Below are 6,650 nucleotides of genomic sequence, written 5' to 3'. Positions count from 1 at the left end.
GAGTCTCCACTCCCGGGTGGGGGTCGGGGGTTGGGGAAGGGCTACACCGGTGGAAGCGTCCAGACCCGATGATCCCCGCAGACCTGGACACAGTGGGGATGGGTCGCTGTCCCCGCCTCCCCACCCGCCCACGAGGTGCAGGGCACGACTGGCCTTAGCGGATCCTACTCTGCCACCCCCGGGGCCACTTCAGCGTTAGATTCCACATGAAACTGTTGCTCAATAGGTGAAGACGTTCATGATTCTGTGTCACTTCTGACTTCTAGGTTTAGTCTCCTCCCATCGTAGAGAGAGAGAGAAACTACACATACACACACTCACACACTCTCTTACACACTCACACTGAGCACTTCTGTACAAAGGTCCACCCCCTTCTTCCCACTTTCACAGTTCCCTTCCCCTCTCCCTCTTTTCCATTTAGAACTATTTAAAGGAAGAATGGGGGCGTTGGTGGCTCTGGGATGGGCAACTGAGGTTTGGTTTAGGGTTTGCTTTCCCATGACAGATAAAATCACTGAAGTGATTTCACCGCTGCTTCTAATTAGAGGGGAGCTTTAAAAGAAGCCACAGGATTTGGGGCTCCTGGAGCTCACCTCCCTCAGGAGCCGCACCTGGCCGGCAGGGAGGTGAGGGTGAGGAGAATGGCCTCGGGCCACACTCTCCCAGAGACAGTGCCAGTCCCATTCCTGCGGCCATGAGATCGAATTGTCCTGGGTGTGGGCCTGGGGCTCCTGGGGCAGGCCCAGTTACCCTCCCAGGCTGCTGTAGCTGGGACTTGGAGACGAACAAAGAACCAGTTTTAAATCATCTTCTCTGACATGTCAGGCAAATATGTGTAAAAGGTCAGCTCCACGCTGTGGAGCAGAGGTCTGTTCCCCAGGCACCAAAGCCTCCCCTTTCTAACCGTGCCCGAGAACCTCCGACCCCCGGCCCTGTCCAGGCGGCTTTGCACCCTCTCGGCGTTCCCAGGGGTGGGGTGGAGGTGCCTCTCCCTGGAGTCCTCTTATAGCTTCCGCATTTTATTCATCCCTGGGCTACAGGACTTTCATCCCAGTACCCATCCTTTAGTTGATTTAAAACTTTCTGGGACCTGCCTTAGAATCTTGCTCAAGTCTGGGGGTTTCTGTGGGTAGCTTTTTTGGTTTGTTTTGTTTTGGTGAGAATTTAAATAAATTAGATGACGTTTTTAACTAATAAGTACACCTTCCCTGGCTTCTTCCAGAAAGTGGAAATATAGGGCGGTGACTAACTTTTCAGAGTGGAAGACACGCACGAAGGGAGCTCCTGCAGCTCTCCGGGATTCAGGCGGAGGTCGCTGTGCTCTCTTAAAAGTGAGCGGCGGTTTCAACCTGCGGTCGCTTCGCCTCGCCAGCGCGGGGGAAACACTGGCTGGAGGCGACCTCGGGCCCAGCCGGACAGGCCGGGCCGAGCCTAGGCAGGGCTGGCGGGCGCGTCCCAGGGCCAGGGTGGGGCTTGGGGAGCGCCGTCTCCACCCTCGGTACTTTTGGGGTGGGGAACCTGAGCGTGCGGAAAGCGGGAGGCAGAGCTGAGAGCGGGGTTAAGCGCGAAGCTAAGGCACCGCATAGGGTTGGGTGGGAATGGGCAGGGTGACCTGGAAGCGAAGCACCCCGGGCCTTAGGAGAGAGGACCGTCGGCAGCTGTGCACATCCTAGCGGGAGGATGATGTGGGAGAGAGGCGGAGGGACGTGGAATGCGGGAGCTAGAATTTAGTTTTGCAGTAAGATCACTTGGGGTCCACATTCAGCTCCGATATATATACGTGTAGGGGCTGTGTGATCCTGGGGAAGTTACTGACCTTGTGAAAACTTCTGTTTTCTGGTTTGTAAAGTGGCTAATTGGTGGGAATTCAATAGGAGACTGTACGCAAAACGCTTAGCACAGCGCCTGGCCAACAGTGTGCTTTCAAGAAAGGCTGCTGAGCCGTGTCCAGGACGGTCTACATAGCCCCACGTCCAAGATGAGTTCACAGCGCCCAAGACCTGTTCAATTCAAGATGATGTAAACTGCATTGCCCTTCTTAGACACACCGCAGCCAGGAACTGGTCATCTGCACCTCCCGCGATTTCCCCCTCAGAACCCCAGTCCTGCCAGATTTACGTCCTTCCCTTGTTCCTCAAACACCTGCTGCACCGCTCAGAGCTTTTCCCCACCCGGACCTCCTCCGCAGCTCCGCACCAGCGAGACTGCCCCACCTCCGGGGGTGCCATGATTGGCGAGGGATGGGGGATGCCTCCCAGCTTCATCAGCTCTCTGGGTTCCAGACAAACGTTCCGGAGAGCCAGCTGCTCCCAGTGCGGGCAGGCCCAAGGCCACTAACTGCACTTGGCGACCCACCTCTGCGTCCAAGAGGCCTCGGAAAGTGCGGCCTTGGGGCTCTTTTGCATCAGAGACCAGCGGCACCCCGCTCCTCTCCCTGGGATGGGAGAGGGAGAGCCGCGGAAGTTCCCCAGCCACTCCTGGCACTGCCACCACGAAGCAGGTTCCGTAGCTAACAGGGCCTGGGACACTGAACCATATCGCAAATTTTTCTGTGCGCCACTCAGTGAGGGAAGCCCGTGCTGCGGGGAGGGGCGGGATGACCTGGTGTTGGATTGAGCGGAGCTCCCACCTTCAGGTAATGCTGAGCTCAGGCTCTCTGAGGCCTACGGTGTCAGAAACGCCGGTGGAACCCATTCTCCGCCAACAACCCTCCTCCCAGGACCATCAGCCCCAAAGTTGAGGGAGTAATCTCTGCGTTAGGGTTAGCCCTGCTTGAGCCTCATTTTCACTCCACCCCTTCACTTACCATCAAGCACCATACCCCTAGCGATTTCGCCCAAAGTTCTTTAAAGGAACTTGGATATCTGTACCCAAGTCTGAGCGATGAGTCCATTCGGGTGATAACCTCGGCTTCGCTTTTTCACTGGGGAGTTGAAGATCCCTGGGCAGGTGGGGTGACCCCTGGCTGCACTTCTCTCCTCTTCCCCTGTCTCCCACAGTGGCTGCTCTTCCCTGCCCTCGGCAGAGCAAACCTAACTCAAACTTGGTTTCCTTCTTGGTCTCCCTTGGAAAGGTAAACTGGCCGTCAGGATCGGGGCCAGAAAGAAGGAAAATTGGGCTACTCGAAGGAAAAGGTGAGGGAAATTGAGTGGCATGACTCTCCAATTGGATTAGGGCAAAGGAATTACCAGTAGAATCACCAGCAACCACAGGAGAAGAAATTAGCCAAGGTGTCTTAGCAAAGGTGTCCAGGGAGAAGGTGAAGAAGGGAGGGTGTGCATTACGCGTGTCCCACTGTGGCTCTCCAGAATGCACGCTTTCAACTGACGGCAGTGGGTACAGGCCCGAGGTGTGCAGCAAGCTGGGAAGCTAAAGATGCCCTGGAGACTGGAGGAGCGCGTCACCGGTCAGTGCGCCCCCTCCAAGAGCGGCCTCTCGGTCTTCTCGGCCTTAGGCGACAGGTGCAGCAGCTGTCTCTGCTGCCCGCTGTGCCAGGGCGGCTGCCGAGCACTGGTGCGGAACCACTATCGGAACGAGTTTGCGCTTCTGTTTACAAAGCAATCCTGCTATCAAAAGAGGAACAAAATCACCACTTATCACACCCTGTCATAAAGTAATCTGCCCTGGAGGGAAACCCTAGTGGAGAACTGCGGGGTGTGTGTGTGTGTGTGTGTGTGTGTGTGTGTGTGTGTGTGTGTGTTGGGGGAGGGGGGATGGAGGAAAGGGGACTCTCCCAACTCTTCTTCAGAGTAAATCGCTGGGATGCTTCCTGTCCGGACCGGCCTGGAAAGAAGGAGGGTACCATGAGCTGTGGAGCTGGGGTGTGACAGGGACGCCCCTCCAGGACTGGGCCTGGGAGAGTGCAGAATGGTTCTCTTGGATCTTTAGAATGGGCACATCTGCAGCCCCCCACTCCAGTGTTTACTTTCCTAGCGTCTTTGAAGATACTCCCAAGGACCCCCAAAATAGATCAGCAGAAAGTTCTGGGGGTGGGGGAGTGAAAAAGCGAGTTCTTGAAGACTGTAAGATCCCTTTTCGCATCCTCAACAACTGGAGTATGCAGGGAATTCCTGACCAGTGGAGGAGGGTTTTGCTCTCTCCAATCCCTTGTCTCCCCGCAGCCCCATGTTATGCACTTGTTCTTGGAGAGATGGAGGTTAAGGAAGTATCAGGCAGTTCTCACTGCAAAGAAATGGTGCAGAAATAAGAGAGAGAGAGAATGAAACCCTAGGAAGTTATTAGTGATCCCTGACCCGACCCAGCCACAGGGGGTTATCTGTTTCCAGGTCCCGCCTTGTATAAAGTAAGGTGATAAACGCTTTAGGCAGCCAAGTCCAAGCACAGCTGGGTGCCTGGCGGGTTTGGGAGGGGGGTGGTCCTCTGTGGTGCCTCTGCCTCTGGAGTTACCTTTAGGAAAGGCCAAGAGAACTATCCTCCCCTCCATGTCGGCTGAAAAGGGGCTATTTTGCTAGTCTTGGTATCAGTAATTCACCACTTAATATAACCAGGTTTTAGATTTGTATATGAGCGATCCTGGACATCCAATACCGCCCCCCAGTTCCCCAGCACCACTCCTGGACATTCTAGACACCAGCCAGGCTTATTCTGCAGCCAGTCTTAAAATAGCAGATCCATTTTGGGGGAGTCTGGATGCAAGTGCATGTGATCCAGCCTGAATTTGAGACTCTCAGTTTCCTTAACACCAGCTTGAAAAGTCTGCAATCACTAGCCCTGAGAGATTACTTTGATTCCTAATGGGATATCCTGAGTCAGGGTGGCTGAAAAGAGCTACCAGTTTACCTTGTAACTGGTAGGCAGAATTCTCAATGCTAAGTTATCACTTGCACTTATTGAAGGCCTGGGGGACATGGTTTCATCCTTCATAATTCCTATATGGCTGATGCTAGTGGAGAGTCAATGTTTTGCTGTGTCTCTGTGCAAAAAAAAAAAAAAAAAAAAAAAAAAAGCAAAACAAAAAACAAAAACAACAACAACCTTGTAAGATGAGGGATTGTACTTTTCAATGACTAGGGAGCTAGTTCCAAAGCTGGCACAATCGCCAAGAGCTAAATGGAAGAAGGTCTCTGCTCCTTCTCCAAAAAACCTTTCCTGGGGATAATGGGTGACTTAGCGCAGTGGCCTTCAAACTTTGCTGTGTATTAGAGTCAGCTGGAGGGTTGTAAAGTCCCGATGCCTGAGCGGCTCAACACAACAAAGAAATCAGAATATCTGGGAGTAAAACCTAGATTTGGGAACTATTTAGGGCAAGTCTGCGTCGATCTGTAGCAGAGTTTTGGAACTGACTTTCTAAACTGCAGCCACTCCTCATCTTTGGCCTTGTGAAAAACTTGAGACCCCGGCATTATCAGTCCCCCTTTTGAAAAACAGGGCGTGTCTCAGTCCTAGGTATGCAAAGCTAAACCTCTCAAACTGCTGTGCATTCGAATTAGCCAACTTAAGAACAAGTCCAACAGCACTGCTAAGCAAGAGCCTAAAAACTCAGCGTTTCCCGACATCTCTTGGCGGCGTTGGCTGTTTGCCCGGGACGCTGGTTTAGAAGCACAGTATAGGGTGTCTTTACATCTAAGAAATCGAGACAGCCTCTAGGTTAGAATAAAGTTTACTCTGGACCGGGCATAACTTCACTCCACCTCTGGGCTTCTTTTTCTCCAGTTTCCACACTTCTGCCTTTTCTTTCCCCACCTTCCAACTCCTAGCGCGCTACTTTGACGTCTCAGTCTCGTTCGCTAAGCCCATGCGCCTGGGACTTGTTCTTTGAATCTCAAGTCCGAAAAGCCAGGAATCCTGGATCATGGACTTCTTCCTGCTAAATCAGAGAGACTGAAATTTCGCTCTCCTCTCCATCCTACTTCTCCATCCCAAACTCGCTAGGTTAAGTTTAGCGCCCTCTCCAACATTTTCCCCACCAGAGAGGCAAGTGTCCTACATTTGTACATAAAGGTCCCTGAGTCGCTGGGTGGAGAGGCTCGGATGTCTTTTCCTGGAGCGGGCCTCGGGGAGCTGCAGCAGCCCCAGTCTCAGGCACCACTGCCAGGCGAGCGCGCCTTGGGCTCGCGGCTCCGCACGCAGCTGGAGGCCTGGGCCGCTGACCCTCTGGCCACTTAGTCGACCCGAGGATGTGTGCCCCGGGGCTCGGTCTTGCCGCGGGTGAGGAGGCTGGTCACCATTCAGGGTGCAGGTGTCATGGCCTGGAAATGTCAATATCTGAGCTAACAGGTGGGCGTCGCTCCCCAGCAGTGCGGTGGCCGCTGGCTCGCAATGCGCTCCAGCTTTCAGCGTCGCCGCCGCCGCCCCTTTGCTCTGCGGACCCAGCCAGTTCCCGGGTGGCGCAGTTGGGTGGCTCCGAGGCCTGCCCCCTTGGGCTGCGGCGGGAGGCGGGGACCGCAGTGCCGAGTGTAGTGCGCCCCCGCCGGGCTGGCGGTTCCCGCTGCGCTCTGGCCTCTGCCGGGAGGGCGCTCTGGCGCCAAACCCGGGCGGGCCGGGGGGTGGGAAGCCGATTGGGCTTATTCCCATTCAGAATTTAGAGGCTGGTGGAGACAGAGAGTCTCCTAAATGGATGCAAGTCTCCTGAAAGTCTGGGACGGAAGCCTCGAAACTTTCTGCCACGCAAAGCCCCAGCTAGTGGCCAG

The 6,650-nt window shown here is 54.6% G+C and overlaps 1 long non-coding RNA gene across 1 annotated transcript in view; it reads left to right on the top strand.

The window, feature by feature from the left end:
• Window positions 1-6,650, top strand: part of LOC144340573 (uncharacterized) — a 309,543-nt gene that overhangs the window by 15,964 nt on the left and 286,929 nt on the right. The window lies entirely within an intron of this gene.

The sequence above is a fragment of the Macaca mulatta genome, chromosome 4 (assembly GCF_049350105.2).
Source record: "Macaca mulatta isolate MMU2019108-1 chromosome 4, T2T-MMU8v2.0, whole genome shotgun sequence".
Lineage (NCBI taxonomy): Eukaryota > Metazoa > Chordata > Mammalia > Primates > Cercopithecidae > Macaca > Macaca mulatta.
Note: the sequence above shows the minus strand (reverse complement) of the source record. Positions and strands in the feature narration are given on the sequence as shown.